At 43.0% G+C, this 16,868-nt stretch overlaps 1 protein-coding gene across 6 annotated transcripts in view; it reads right to left on the reverse strand.

Moving 5' to 3' along the window:
- Positions 1–16,868, reverse strand: part of TEC (tec protein tyrosine kinase) — a 181,765-nt gene that overhangs the window by 127,165 nt on the left and 37,732 nt on the right. For 2 of the 6 annotated variants that reach the window (XM_073583476.1, XM_073583477.1), the window contains one exon: positions 10,773–10,867. The exons of the other annotated variants lie outside the window; for them this stretch is intronic. The gene's annotated coding sequence lies outside the window, so the exon portion shown is untranslated. The remainder of the gene's footprint in view (positions 1–10,772; positions 10,868–16,868) is intronic. 6 annotated transcript variants of the gene reach the window in all.

Genomic DNA, 16,868 nt, shown 5'->3' on the forward strand with positions numbered 1-16,868 from the left:
GAATAATAACAGTATTACTGACCACTATATCAGTTGTACGACCTGGCAATAATTTTGTACAATTGTTTTTAGGAAAAACAATTGTCATTTGGATTGTGAATGCAGAATTAAAAACCTGAGAATGTCAAAGAAGCATCACATTAAATCAGCTGTATTTGAACATTTCACCATCACTCAAGATAGAAAACATTATGTCTGTCAGTGTATGACAAATGATCCAGACGAAAACAAATGCTGTGAAGCCAAGATGAGTGCATATTCAGGCAAAGATAAAAATGCTCCTACCAGAGCTTCTAATCTAAAGAGACATTTACAGCGCTTTCATCCAGAAGTACTGAAAGCAGTGGATGAGAAAGACTGCATCCAAACCAATGAACCAGTGCCCAGCTCTTCCAGCCAAACAAAGGAGCAGAGAACTTTGCAGCCATCAGTTGCAAGATATTTTGTCAGTGACAAAGTTACTGTGACAATGACAGTAGATACATTTAAAAAACAGATCATAGAGCTTGTTGTAAAGGATAGTGTGCCTATTTCATTATTTTCACAACTAGCTTTTGTGTGTCTGAATGGGGAAATGGCCCGCAAGCTTGGTGTTTCTCTGGAGAGAGAGAGTATTAGAAAATTAGTAATCGAAGAAGCTTTTAAACAAAAGGAAGAACTTAAAAAAACTCTCAAGGGACGCTTTCTGTTTCTTAAAATGGATGCCTGCACACGTCACAGAGTGAACTATTTTGCCATCAATGTCCGATTTGTTTGTGACAAAAATGAAATAGTTACCAAGACATTGGCAGTAAAAGACACCAAAGCTCATCACACCAGTGAGTTTCTCCAGGTCTTGGTGGAAAAGGTTCTGCAAGATTATGAACTTAAAAAAGAGCAAGTTCTTTCTGTCGTAACTGACAATGCTTCAAATATGATAAGTACTATTAAGCTAATGAATGAGAGTAATGATGGTGACCAGCAGCTAGAAGAACATTCTGGGTCCACAGAAACAGAAATATTTGAAATAGAGGAACACAGTATTGTAACTGAGGAGCAAACTGAAGTTGCTTCAGATGAACAGTAACATGATAGTTTAGATGATCTTGTTGAAACTGTGTCAATATGTTCTTTCATTCATCACATGCGCTGTGTTGTGCATACGCTACAGCTGGCTATAAGAGACAGTCTGCAAGAAGGACATGCTGCTGCACTGATTGGCAAGGTGAGAAAATTGGCTACTGTTGCCAGAACCCCTAAAGTCGACCCAATTTTGAAGAGACGTGCTGGAAAAGGGGCAATTATTGATCAAGCCACACGATGGGGCAGTACTTACTTAATGATTCAGCGCTTGGTTGAACTGAAAACCTTTCTTGTAGACATGGCTAACCCTCAACTGACGCCAAATGAAAGTCAGTGGAATCAGGTGACTGAGCTGGAGAAATTGCTAGAGCACCCATTTACAGTGACTAAAAAATTACAAGCAGAGGACTTAACTCCAGGTATTTTCTTAAAGGAGTGGAAGAACCTGATGTTTAGCCTGTCCCAAAGAGGAGGGTTAATTGCAAGTGGCATTGCTACATCAATGAAACGGAGAGAGGAGCTACTATTACAAAATAACATTCTTTTGGCAGCTGTTTATGTAGACCCAATGCATCGGATTCTTCTAGATGATCAACAGCTAAGTAAAGGAAAAGAAGCTCTGTTTGAAATAGCAGTAAGGATGAAAGGGTTGCAGAACAGTCAGGAGGAACAAGAAGAATTTGGTCGTCCTACCACATCTTCACCCTCATCATCAACTGATGAAGAATTTAATTTCGAAAAATATTTGGATCACAAGGACCGTGCAAAGCGTTCCCGCATAGAAGAAGAGTCATCCCCCATCAAGGAACACAGCCAGTACATTTCAGCAGAATTTTTCATGTGCACTAAAAGAAATTGAGAAATTTGACTGTTCATCAAAAATAACAGTGCAACAAGCGATTCCTCTGTATCCTGACATTGTCAGAGATGTTGCCCGAGTGGTTACTGCTTTGCCACCAACACAAGTTAGTGTAGAGAGGTTGTTCTCTGCTCTCAAAATAATTAGATCAGATTTGAGGGCATCTATGAAGGAGGATCTGACAGAGGCAATACTTTTTCTGAGGACAAATTTATAGATTTCTTCTTATTAACTGCATAAAAGTGTTTATTGCATATTTACTTACAGTTTAGAAAAGTTTATAAAAGTTATTTGCTATATTCTAATTGTATTCTAATAAATGTAGTTTTTGCTCTAAGTGGTCTGATTACTTATATGATGGTGAGAAACTGAATAAGCACGATGTTTAATATTTTACAACAGTAAATTTGTTGTTATGAATTGGCCATTTATGAAGGAGTCGGAGTCGGAGCCTGATAAAATCCAGGAGTCGGAGTCGCAACTGTGGCTTACCGACTCCACAGCCCTGTGTCTTGCATTACATTTGTGGGCTTTTTTTTTTTTGTTAACATGTTTGACAATGGGGTGTGGACAGGAAAGTGATGTGGCCTAAACTGCAATTTCATGTGCTGAAATTGTACCACAATTTTTCCCTCGGACTGCCATTATAAGCATAATAATGAGTGCAGAAAAAAGGTTATTACTAATCAGGGCTGTAGAGTCGGAGACGGAGTGGTAGAGTCGGAGCCCAGTTTGGTGGAACCATGGAAATTAAGGAGTCGGAGGTTTGGCTTACCAACTCCACAGCCCTGTTACCAATCTAAAATATAGACTGTGACTAATGACAACAGAAACAGTGAGACGACGTTCCCACGACGAGTTTTTGGTGAGTGTTTGATGCTACATATTTTCACTGTGTCAGAAACGCAGCCTCTTACAATTCTAGCAAAGTGGATGGGATTTATAGAAATCTCATGGCCACTGTGCTTCTTTTTAGCGCAGCATTAACTGACCTGCGATTCACGTTTCAAACCACAGCCTGTCAATTTGTCTTGCGGGTACGCTGAGTTTACTGTGCAGATTTTCCCTATAGCCTTGCATTACATGCGGAAAATCTTCAGCAAAAAAAGGTACACTAGCTTTTAGTGCCTGTGATGAAAACACATCAAAAACACATGCAATCCGCATCTAAGTATGTCAATAAAGTTTTGTCAAAGCAAAAAAAACAGGAACTAACAAAAACAAAGCAGGTTTATATAAAGCAGGACACACTCAGAGAAAAAATGCAGCATCAAAAATGGAAAAACGCATGACAAAAAACACAAAAACGTAACGAAAAAACACAAGTTACCTAATTTAAATAGGTGCAGAAATTCAGCAACATCAAAAGCCTTACATCTCCCCACTTCTAAGGCCGGGTGCACACGATCTGGAAATAGCAGTGCTTTGGCGCAGCACATGTTCGCTGTGTCCAAAGTGCTGCCGGCTATTGAACGCAAGTCAGTCCGCATGTGCTCACTAGAGTTGAGCGAATTTGTTCGGGTTCCCTCTTATTCGGCAAGCTATACCGCTTACCGAATAAGATGCAGAGGGAACCCGGCTTCCTGGATCGCTCCTGCTGATCAGCTGTACGGCGCTGCAGCTGTGTGGCGCCCCTGAGGGTCCAGTCTCCCCAGAGGTACTGCACCTCAGCCAGAGGTGTGGTACCCCATTCTCGGGTAAGGAGTGGGGCACTACCCAGTACCCAAACACTAGCACCCAACACAACACCTTTTTAGGCCAGGGAGGAACTAGGTAGAGGGTGTGGGTGAAGGAAATTGATAAGGCTAGGACAGCTGGAGAGAAAGTTGACAGTTGGAAGTGGAGAATTGTCAGGGTAACATGAATCAGTTGGAGGAGGAGTCAGGAGGAGAAGACAGTTTGTAGAGGGGACTAAAGGAGGAGCTCGTCCCAGGACTGGAGAGTAAAGTGGAGTGTAGAAGGGGTCCTAGGGGCCAGGGAAGTGAAGAATCCACCCTTGGCGCCCGAATCCACGCCGACCGTAGACGGGTGGAAGGACCAGGTCGCAGTTGGGGGACCGGCCCCAGACTAGTGGAGAGACTGTAGGACTCAGCTAGAAAACTGGAGGCTGAAGTATCCGTATGTGCGACAGCCAAATCCACACACATTCGCTGAAAAGGCAGCCATATAGGGTCAAGGGGACCAGGAGATCATCGCCCGACAGGATCTGAGGCTGCTGGCTTCGGACACTGTGTGAGGTGCAGGGCAGGAGAGGCGGGAGCCAGCGCAAAGGGACAACCAGAGAAGGAACATAAGAAGGGGGTTCTGGCAAAGTGAACCCCAAATTACCCGAGCACTGGCTGGACCACCGACCGGGAGGACACAGAACCCTGGCTGGTGATTGTGAAGACTGCACCCCGCTGTGTCCTCCAATTATTTTACTGCTTCATCTGCCACTACAATCATTACCATCATCTACTATCTTATATCTGCCCTGGGGCCTAGCTCTACCCGTGTAGAGCTGTAACATCTTTGGTGCATCACCAACCGTCCCAGTGAATCTGAATTGCAGTGTCGGCCATCATCTTATTGCTGAACACCACGGGTGGCGTCACGACTTAATTCCCCTATAAACTCCCCCCCAAAAAAAACATTTTATTGCATGCCCAGGGCCACAGGCTGAGTCACCGCTGCCGTGACATCCCCTGAAGAACTGAAAGGCCCGGACAGAGTACGCCTGGATCTAGCAGGTATTGCAGCTGTGTCACAGTCACAGCACATGCATGGACAGCCTGTGTGTTGGGCTCTCCATACATGTGTTGTGACTGTCACACAGCGGCGACACATGCAGCTGCGGAGCCGAACAGCTGATCAGCAAGAGCGATCCAGGAAGTCGGATTCCCTCTCCAGGTTATTCGGTAAGCGCTATAGCTTGCCGAGTAAGAGGGAACCCGGACAAATTTGCTCATCTCTAGCGTTCACTGAACCGTGCAAAATCACCGCGTCCAATACATTCTATGGGTGAAATTTCTTCTTGCGGACACCAGCGTCTCTGCAAGATAAATAGACATGCTGCGGTCTGGAAAGACGCACCGCATGTCCGTCTCCGTAGGTGATCCGCGGGCGTCTGTACACGCATAGTGGGCATGGAATTTCTTGAAATCCAATCCTCTATGCTTTAACATCTGGATGCTGCGGGTTGGGCGCTGCACAACCCTCAGTGATTACTGATTGCGTGCACATACCCTAAGGCAATCTTTCCACGAAGAGCATTTGTTGCATTTTTTACACTGCAGAATTTCTTCACCATTTCTGCAGCTATTTAAATTAAGTTACTTGCGTTTTTTTCATTGCGTTTTTGTGCTCGGTTTTTAACATGCAATTTTACCACGTTTTCGACGCTGCATTTTTTTTGTCTCTGGTGTGTCACGCTTTAAATAAAGCTGCTTTGATTTTGATACTGCTTGGCTTTTGCTTTGTCAAAACTTTATTGACATACTTAGGTGCAGATTACATGCATTTTTTAAGCATTTCCACAGCGTAAAAGCACTAAAAACGCATATGCGTTTTTTTGCGTTGGATTTTCTGCATCTAATGCAAGTCTATGGGGAAAATCCGTACAGGAAACTCAGCGTACCCTCAAGAGAATTTGACATGTTGCGGATTTGAAGAAAACACCGCAGATGAGATTTCTATAAATCCAACCCATTTTGCTATGCGTACGACGCTGTGTTTTCCACGCAGCATCAAAAATGCACCAAAATCTCATTGTGGGAACGTACAGTAGCCTCACTGATACTTTTAGCAATGTATGCAGCTTATATTGTGAAATCTAGTCACAAGTCCAATTTGGGGTGAATCTTTCTTGTTGTTCCCTATGTGAGGGTACTATGTAATAGGGCCTGGGGCATAGATCACAAACATACATCTCTTACTTCAAATGCTTAGCATATTAAGGGCCTGTCACACTAAGCGATATCGCTAGCAATATCGCTATAACGTCACTGGTTTTTGTGACGTTATAGCGATATTGCTAGTGATATCGCTATGTCTGATACTTACCTCCGACCGCTCCCCCGCTGGTTATCGCTGATCGCGCGAGAACGTGCTGTACTGTTTCTCGTCATCAGCTTCCTGCTGGGCTTCCTGCTGTGGAGACGAGCGACGCGTGGACGCGGGCGGGAGAACGGGATCGCCTCATCTGACAGGTAAGTAACGACCCCCAACCCCTGTGATGTCGCTGGTGAGATCTGCCTGTGTGGCAGCTCACTAGCGACCACTTAGCGATGTACCAGCGATCCTGACCGCGTCTTATCGCTGGTCGGGATCGCTGGTGCATCGCTAAGTGTGACACAGTACCTTTAGTGAGTCCTGAAGGTCAGTGCTATTGTTGCAAGTAAGTGAATAAGACATTTACTTTCATTCTATTTGTCCTATATGTAAGTAAGGAGATTCATTTTAATAAGGGCAATGAATCAATGTAAGAAAAGACCAAAGAAAAGGTTAGTGTGGGGTCCCAATCAAAAAGCAAACCAGAGAAGAATACACCCATAAAAATTACTTTTAATTCAATATAGTTAAAAACTCCCATAAAAAAAACAAGAGGTGTTTCTACTAAAAAATCTTAAAAAACTGTGTGAGTCCGCAAGTTTGACAAGGGAGGATATAAGAGTAGGGGAACTATTATACCATAGTATTCCCTAGTTCATCCCTACCTAACAGTGGAGATTAGCACCCTAAGGCCTGTTTCACATTTCCGTTTTTTTGTCATCAGTCAAAACCGCCAGTTTTAGAAAAATCGGATCCACCCCTTTTTTGGCGGATCCGTTTTTTTCCCCCATAGACTTGCATTAGCGGCGGATTTTGACTGATGGTCGTCCGTCACATCCGTTTTTTGACGGATCCGTTAAAATTGTAGCGTCTCCCGGGCGGAGGAGATGAACTCTGAAACGTTTTTTTGGAGCGATGGTCTGCTATTCTCGAGTGCGCATGCCATTTCCGCTGCCAAGCATTTTAACCCTAAACACCGTTCTGGATGCGCCATGACAGTCACTCAGTCTCAGTCTCTCTCTCCTTTTCCATTCCAGAGTCATGTCACTTTAAATTTCATGAACTATCAGCTAAAAACCGATCCTGTGTCATCCGTTTGTGGCAAAACGGAAACGGATCCATTTTTTCACACTCTGGCTGATTTTGACTGACGTCAAAAAACTGAAATGTGAAACAGGCCTAATCTGTAAGATATAGCACCCCCACTCCTCATTGGATGTCCCTCCACACCTAGCCTAAAGTGCAACACAGGTAGTGAATCAAACAATGACCAATTAACCTGGTTATATTCCCATATTAACCATATGTCAATAATCCAAACGTGCACACACATATATACATGCACACATACATATATACACACACACACAGCTAAAGAAAAAAAATAAAAGGAACACTAAAATACTACATCCTTGATATCACTGAATGGAATATGCCAGCTGCAAATCTTTATTCATTACATAGTAGTATGCATTAAGAACAGTAAATCAAAAATAATCAAAGTAAATCAAAATTACTATCCCAAGGTCTGGATTTGGAATGATACTCAAAATCAAAATGGAAAATCAAATGTATATCAGTACTTGGATAAGAAAACAGTAATTAACTAGAACCAGTATGGGTCTGTAGCAAACAAGTCATGCCAGACTAATCTAATTTTCTTATACGATGGAATCATTGACTTGGTGGATCAGGGAAATGAGGTAGATGTAGTATATCTCGACTTAAGCAAAGCATTTGATAAAGTATCTCATACCATCCTTATTGAAAAAAATGACCAAGTATGGGATTGACAAGGCAAAGGTTAGGTGGATTCATAACTGGCTCAGTGATCATACTCAAAAAGTGGTGATAAATGGTTGCCCAGCCAATTGGAAGAGTGCTTCAAATGGGGTATGACAAGGCTCTGTCCTGGCCCCAGTGTTGTTCAACATTTTTATAAATGACCTAGATAAAGGAAGTGAAGGTAAACTAATCAAATATGCAGACGATGCAAAGCTGGACAGTCTTCTGTCTGAAATGGTTTAGAGAATCCTGCACTGCACGGAGCAGGGGGTTGGACACGATGATCCTTGAGGTCCCTTCCAACTCTAACATTCTACGATTCTATGATGTCCCAGATGTGCTCGATTGGATTCAGGTCTTGGGAACGGGTAGGCCAGTCCATAGCATCAATGCCTTCATCTTGCAGGAACTCTTGACACACTTTAGCCACATGAAGCGTAGCATTGTCATACATCACCTGCATAAGGTCTCATAATGGGTCTGAGGATCTCATTCCGGTACCTAATGGCAGTCAGGGTACCTCTGACTACCACATGGAGGGCTATGCGGGCCACCAAAGATATGCCTCCCCACACCAATACTAACCCACTGCCAAACCAGCCATGCTGGAGGATGTTGCAGGCAGTAGAACGTTCTTCACGGTGTCTTCAAACTCTGTTATACCTGACACGTGCTCAGTGTGAACCTGCTCTCATCCATGAAGAGCACAGGGCACCAATGTTGAATCTGCCAATCTTGTTCTATGGCAAATGGCAATTGCCATGCATGATTTTGGCGGTAAGCAAAACACCCACTTGTGGATGCCGTGCCCTCATACCACCCTCATGGAGTCTGTTTCTGACAGTTTGAGCAGACATGAGGATGTTAGTGGCCTGCTGGGGATAATTTTGCAGGGCTCTTGCACTGTTCTTCCTGTTCCTTCTTGCGCAAAAAGGAGGAGGTAGTGTTCCTGCTGTTGAGTTTTTGCCCTCCTACAGCCCTCTCCACATCTCCTGGTGTGCTGGCTTGTCTCAATGTCAAGTCATCAGTCTTCCCCATGATTGTGGAGCCTATTGAAACAGACTAAGGGACCTTTTTAAACGCTTAGGAAGCCTTTGCAGGTGTTTTTGTTAATGATTCTAATTTACTGAGATAATGACTTTTGGGTTTTCATTGGCTGTAAGCCATAATCATCAACATTAACAGAAATAAACACTGAAAGAGATCACTCTGTTTGTAATGACTCTATATATGAGTTTCACTTTCTGTATTAAAAAACTGAAATAAATTAACTTTTTAATATTCTAATTTTGTGAGAAGCACCTGTATTATCAGGGCATATTCGCTCATCACTAGCGAGTATAGAAGCCAGGAAAAAAAGCTCTGATGTGACTGGACGTGGACCTAAGTGCTAAATCTGGGACAGTTGGGAGCTATGTATGTGCTTGTGGTAGATCTGTTCACCCAGCGGTACACAGAGGTAGAAAACAGGAACACTGTCTCTTTAAATCTTCTGTTGGTTTATTATCTTTATGAAGGGAAAAGTAAAACACAGCCCTTCAGGCAAAACAGGAAAACAACAAAAAAAAACCCTCAATACTGTAACACAGCCCATGCATTTGCGGGGAGCTGCCAGCTCTGAAGCAACACATGTTCAGTCTTTCCTCCTCAGGACACAAGCCACTGGAAATCCTCTCTCCAGCCCTGCTGATCCAAGACTGCCTGTGGAGTCCAGCTATTTAAGCCCCAGACCACTCCCTGGGGTGGGGATAAGGTGGGCATCCTCCCAACCGCTCTATGGATGTCCACATAAAAGCCAGCGCATTATAACAAATTAGCTTAACCCCTCCAGCACTTAGTGTGCTGGAGGAAAAACTCTGGGTTTTACATCACTGATGCCATCAAGCATAGCTAAACATATCCCCCCTCCACCACTGTACCAGCGGCTTTGTCACAATGCTCAACACATAGCGAGATTGTTTTAACTACTTTGGCAACAGCACATGGGCTATTGTGAATGCTTTCTTTATTCTATGCTGAAGAGTATGGTAAGTTGGTTAATATATTAATTATATTAATGAGTGAGAAAACATGGCAGGAAGGGATTTTGATTTCCTCACTGCTGTGGGCCACAGCCATAAATAACAACACTCATATTAATAACAGTTGGTTGTTCCAACAGAAAAACAAGGCAAATCTTAGTGCAAAATCCCTTTAGCTTATCTAAAACTGTCTATGGACATATCATTTTAAGAGTAACTACATTTTCAGGAAGTTTGGCAGGTGGCCAAATTGCCTGAAGTTCAGGGTGGGAAAAGGTGCCGAGACCGCCACCGAACAGTGCTCAGCTTTTATGGATGCTGTGGTTTTTTAGTGAACAAAGAGGAACAGCTGAATCTCAGAAAATCTGTAACACATACAATTCAAATGGACACTAAGGGAACCCGATGACTGTACCGGTGTCTAAAAATAAACTGACCAGTTTTCATGAATATTTGGTCAGTATGTCTGTTTTTACCATCAGTGATTTTCTTGTATGCAAAAAAAAAAAATTGGAAAGCTTCTCCTACCCATTGTATTGTGAAAATAGGACAAAACACATATTGCACACGGATGGTATCAGCGAGCGCGCTGTGATTTTCATTGATCCATAGACTTGTAGAAGCGATTTTGATCCAGATCAAGCACGAATATGTGAATAGTCGCATAGAGAATAATTAATACATGTTCCTTGAAATACAAGGATTTAAGATATATTCATACTGATTTTTGGGAGGTGGATTTAAAATGTATCCGCTCCAAAATTCACAACAAAAACTGCTTCAAATACGCTTAGAAAACTCTTTCTATTCATTTCAATTGAATCTCCATTTTGCTGTTTATTCGACAAACCTAGACTCTCTGTAATGTTGTTTTATCACAACTTTGTTTAACAAAAATGAATAAAATTATTTGCCACATATTATATAGGACAATTGTGCAAAGGTTTTTTATTAGGCAACTAATTAGCCAATGAGAATTAGAGGTGGAACCTTAATGTAAAGCTCTACCAACTCACCTTACTCATAAGGAAGCAATCAATGATGGGGTTTTTCTAGCAGTAAAACATCGAGTTCATGAAGAAAAGAATGAGAGGTATGTGAAAGTAACATCCTGGTGAAAACAGAATTCACAAAAAATAACATTAATATATTGAAAAGCACATAGGACTCATAATTCTTACAATTCATTACAGGGAAGATGTATATCTTTGTACCGTGTTAGCCAGTAGATAGAAAAATATTCAGGATTGAGAGTCCTCAGTAGTTGATACCTTTTAATGGCTAACTGAAAAGATGGTAACACATTGCAAGCTTTCCAGACTACTCAGGTCTCTTCATCAGGCTAGACTAATACAAAATCTGAAGAGTCACATATTTATGCACAATACAGCCTAGAAAAAATGCAATAGATAAGACAAGTGACGTGAAGCAGAACTATCAATATGGGAGAGGGAGAAACATAAATATAAACATTGGACCAGTTCATAGATAAGGAGTCCGGATGTTTTATGGTCCTCTGATTGGGGTCTAGTTCTGTGTTGTCGCATGGATTTATGTCTTTTTACATCAATTAAGGAATTTCCTTTTAAAACCGTGTGGGGGCATCACAACACAGAACTAGACCCCAATCAGAGGACCATAAAACATCCGGACTCCTTATCTATGAACTGGTCTAATGTTTATATTTATGTTTCTCCCTCTCCCATATTGATAGTTCTGCTTCACATCACTTGTCTTATCTATTGCATTTTTTCTAGGCTGTATTGTGCATAAATATGTGACTCTTCAGATTTTGTATTAGTCTAGCCTGATGAAGAGACCTGAGTAGTCTCGAAAGCTTGCAATGTATTACCATCTTTTCAGTTAGCCATTAAAAGGTATCAACTACTGAGGACTCACAATCCTGAATATTTTTACAATTCATTAAGAACTAACAGCGTGTTTAGGGAGTATGGTCAGGGTTAGTCTCGCTCTGCCCGATAGTGATACGACCGGACCCATCAATTCCCTAGTCGTCGTCCCCTTCTCACCCTACCCGGCAGCAGAGGCCGGCGCCATATTATACTGAAAAATGGTGCCCCAGCATCCCTGATTGCCCTAGTATACAACCTATCTATGTTCATATAGACAAGGATAGTAAAGGAATGAAGATAGTACGGGTAGGGTGAGAAAGGGGAACGACTAGGGACTTGATAGGTGCGGTCATATTGCTGTCTGGCAGAACATGACTAACCCTGATCATACACCACAAATCACCCAGCTAGTTCTTTATGAATTGTAAGAATTCTGAGTCCTACATGCATTTAAATATATGAATAATTCTCTTTTTGGCTCCTAAGTCTATGAGACCCTGCTTCTCTATATATGATGTGGCTGTGACTGAACACATTCTTCATACCCTGGTGCTTCCCCATTTACAGCTTACCTTTTTTTGAATAAAGCTTCTTGAGTGGAATGAGCAACATATTTTTTTTGCTAAGGTTATGTGCACACTTTAAGTATTTGCTGCCTTTTTGTTGCATTTTTTTTTTCCAGAGAAACAAAAAAATATAAGGATTTCCTAGCACCAAGGTGAATGAGATTCTTGAAGTCTCATGCAGATGTTGCTTATTTTTGCCTCAAAGATTTGAAGCAGTTTCAAATCTGCAGCTTGTCAATCCTTTCAGTGTTTTTCTACTATTCTAACAAATGGAAAACACACATGCAAAAAAAATTGTAAATTTTTTTTCTGCAAAAAAAAAACAGTATTTGCAGCAGAAATGTCACTCGTGTGACTTCAGACTTGCGAATCGTCACATTGCATCCACTGTGCACTGTGAAAAATCTCTGATGCTCGAGACGAGGGTGGAAGGCGCGTAACTGCGATTATGTGAATTGCATACATGTGGTCACGTGCCGACTAATAATAATAATCTTTATTTTTATATAGCGCCAACATATTCCGCAGCGCTTTACAGCTTGCACACACTATCATAACTGTCCCCTATGGGGCTCACAATCTAGATTCCTTATCAGTATGTCTTTGGAGTGTGGGAGGAAACCGGAGAACCCGGAGGAAACACAAGCAAACATGGGGAGAACATACAAACTCCTTGCAGATGTTGTCCTTGTTGGGATTTGAACCCAGGACTCCAGCGCTGCAATGCTGGAGTGCTAACCACTGAGCCACCGTGTTTCCCACCCTGACTAGATGGGCGTGGCCTCGCTCAACGCTAGAATATTGAGCGATGACAGAAACAATCTAGTCAGAATGTGCCCGGAAGTATGGATATCACCATATCACAGTCCAGCTGTGGATCGGGGGGGACGGGAGCAGCAGAGGAGCAGGGCACAGGAGTCAGAAGCCAGCGGCCGCAGCTAGCACTGTGCCCGCTGTTAAAGAAAATGAATATTCACTGTTCCCCATGCCCATAGTTCCTTCTACCTCTATGCACTGTCGTTGGCGCCAAGAGGTGGGAGGGGCTATAGGAGTGGAGAGCAGTGAATATTCATTTTCTTTAATAGCGGGCACACTGTTAGTCGCAGCCACCGCCTCTTGCAGCTGCTGGGCGATCACATGTGCCCGCTATTAAAGAGACACTGATCCCCATGCCCATGGTCAGCTGACCTCGGCGTATGGGTGTGCATGGCAGTGATGTCATACGCTGCTACACAATGAAGTCAACTGCTGGCATCAGAACAGGACGCTGCGAGGGAGCAGAGGGAAGGTGAGTAGAATTGTTTATTTTTTTATGTGTGCAGCATGATTGGTGCCATATATACCAGGATGGGAATGAGAGGACCATGTATACCAGGAATGGGATAAGGGGACCATGTATACCCAGATAGGGATGAGGAGACCATGTATACCACGATGGGGATGAGAGGACTATGTACAGTTAGGTCCATATATATTTGGACAGAGACATTTTTCTAATTTTGGTTCTAGACATTACCACAATGAATTTTAAACAAAACAATTCAGATGCAGTTGAAGTTCAGACTTTCAGCTTTCATTTGAGGGTATCCATATTAAAATTGGATGAAGGGTTTAGGAGTTTCAGATCCTAAAAACATGTGCCACCCTGTTTTTAAAGGGACCAAAAGTAATTGGACAGATTAAATAATTGTAAATAAAATGTTCATTTCTAGTACTTGGTTGAAAACCCTTTGTTGGCAATGACTGCCTGAAGTCTTGAACTCATGGACATCACCAGACGCTGTGTTTCTTCCTTTTTGATGCTCTGCCAGGCCTTCACTGCGGTGGTTCTCAGTTGCTGTTTGTTTGTGGGCCTTTCTGTCTGAAGTTTAGTCTTTAACAAGTGAAATGCATGCTCAATTGGGTTGAGATCAGGTGACTGACTTGGCCATTCAAGAATATTCCACTTCTTTGCTTTAATAAACGCCTGGGTTGCTATGGCTTTATGTTTTGGGTCATTGTCCATCTGTAGTACGAAACGACGACCAATCAGTTTGGCTGCATTTGGCTGGATCTGAGTACACAGTATGGCTCTGAATACCTCAGAATTCATTCGCCTGCTTCTGTCCTGTGTCACATCATCAATAAACACTAGTGACCCAGTGCCAGTGGCAGCCATGCATGCCCAAGCCATTACACGGCCTCCGCCGTGTTTTACAGATGATGTGGTATGCTTTGGATCATGAGCTGTACCACGCCTTCGCCATACTTTTCACTTTCCATCATTCTGGTAGAGATTGATCTTGGTTTCATCTGTCCAAAGAATGCTCTTCCAGAACTGTGCTGGCTTTTTCAGATGTTTTTTAGCAAAGTCCAGTCTAGCCTTTTGATTCTTGATGCTTATGAGTGGCTTGCACCGTGCAGTGAACCCTCTGTATTTACTTTCATGCAGTCTTCTCTTTATGGTAGATTTGGATATTGATACGCCTACCTCCTGGAGAGTGTTGCTCACTTGGTTGGCTGTTGTGAAGGGGTTTCTCTTCACTATGGAGAATATTCTGCAATCATCCACCACTGTTGTCTTCCGTGGGCGCCCAGGTCTTTTTGCATTGATGAGTTCACCAGTGCTTTCTTTCTTTCTCAGGATGTGCCAAACTGTAGATTTTGCCACTCCTAATGTTGTAACAATTTCTCGGATGGGTTTTTTCTGTTTTTGCAGCTTAAGGAAGGCTTGTTTCACCTGCATGGAGAGCTTCTTTGACCGCATGTTTCTTTCACAGCAAAACCTTCCAAATGCAAGCACCACACCTCAAATAAACTCCAGGCCATTTATCTGCTTAATTGAGAATGACATAACGAAGGGATTGCCCACACCTGTCCATGAAATAGCCTTGGAGTCAATTGTCCAATTACTTTTGGTCCCTTTAAAAACAGGGTGGCACATGTTAATGAGCTTAAACTCCTAAACCCTTCATCCAATTTTAATGTGGATACCCTCAAATGAAAGCTGAAAGTCTGAACTTCAACTGCATCTGAATTGTTTTGTTTAAAATTCATTTTGGTAATGTCTAGAACCAAAATTAGAAAAATGTTGTCTCTGTCCAAATATATATGGACCTAACTGTATACCAGGATGGGGAAGAGGAGACCATGTATACCAGGATGCGAAGGAGTGGGCCATGTATACCAGGATGGGAATGAGGGGGCCATGTATACCAGGAATGGGATGAGAGGACCATGTATACCAGAATGGGGATGAGGGGACCATACATACCAGGTTGGAGACGAGGGGACTGTGCATACTAGAATGTGGACGAGGGGACCATAAATACCAGGATGGGGATGAGAGGACCATGTATACCAGGATGGGGATGAGGAGACCATGTATACCAGGATGGGGATAAGGGGACTGTGCATATCAGAATATGGATGAGGGGACCATGTACACCAGGATGGGGATGATGGGGATAAGGGGACTGTGCATATCAGAATATGGATGAGGGGACCATGTACACCAGGATGGGGATGAGAGGACCATGTATACCAGGATGGGGATGAGGAGACCATGTATACAAGGATAGAGATGAGGAGACTATGGATACAAGGATGGAGATGAGGGGACCATGTATACCAGGATGGGAATGAGGGGACCGTGCATACCAGGATGGGGATGAGGGGACCGTGTATACCAGGTTGGGGATGAGAGGACCATGTATACCAGGATGGGAATGAGAAGACCATGTATGCCAGGATGGGGATGAAAGGACCATGTATACCAGGATGGGGATGAGAGGACCATGTATACCAGGATGGGGATGAGGGGACCATGTATACCAGGATGGGGATAAGAGGACCATGTATACCAGGATGGGGATGAGGGGACCATGCATACCAGGATGGGGATGAGGGGACCCTGTATACCAGAATGGGGACATATACCAGGATTAGTACAGAACTGGGGGACATTATCCCTATAACTGTGTAAGCAGCAGGTACCCCACCCCCTATTATAGTGCCTCGTCACCATATTACCATATTTTTCGCTTACATTTTTTTTCCATTTTCCTCCTTTAAAACCTAGTTGCGTCTTATGGTCCGGTGCGTCTTTTAGTCCAAAAAATATGGTATGTTTTTCTCTGAAATGCCGTAAGAGTCTCTGAATCAAACATACCTGGTTGAGATCATGCATAGGACCATGTGGGTTTCTGTTCTGCATCAGCTTTTAGAACAGAAGAAAAGGTGGCATGCAGAACTTTTTCTTCCATTCTATCAACTGATACAGAATGAGCCTAGAAGGACCAGATAATAGCTTCCCTTTTCAATGGATCCATTTTACACATACATGCATCTATTCCTCTAAATGAAAGCGACAAACAGAAGATAATGTAATCTTTATCCAAAAAGGTTGTTGTTTATTTTTTTGGGTTAGAATTTAACCTAGGCACTGGAGTGCTGCTCCTCCTTCTCATCTGCATTGACAAGTGATGCTGACAAACGATTAGCGTGTCCTGCTCCTGCCAATGCCAGACTGCTCCAGTGCCGAGACCAAGTCACAGTGAGAATAGGCTAAAGAACGGCAACTGTCATTACAAGGCGGCCATGTAAAGTGTTGGGCGAGCGCTCGGTCCGGCTGCTATATCTGCTGTATCTGTGGATTCCCGACAGCCATGTCTATAGACAACATGACACTCTTGGGCGCCTGAGTCCCACACAC

The sequence above is a fragment of the Dendrobates tinctorius genome, unplaced genomic scaffold (assembly GCF_039654945.1).
Source record: "Dendrobates tinctorius isolate UK_male_01 unplaced genomic scaffold, ASM3965494v1 ptg000079l, whole genome shotgun sequence".
Classification (NCBI taxonomy): domain Eukaryota; kingdom Metazoa; phylum Chordata; class Amphibia; order Anura; family Dendrobatidae; genus Dendrobates; species Dendrobates tinctorius.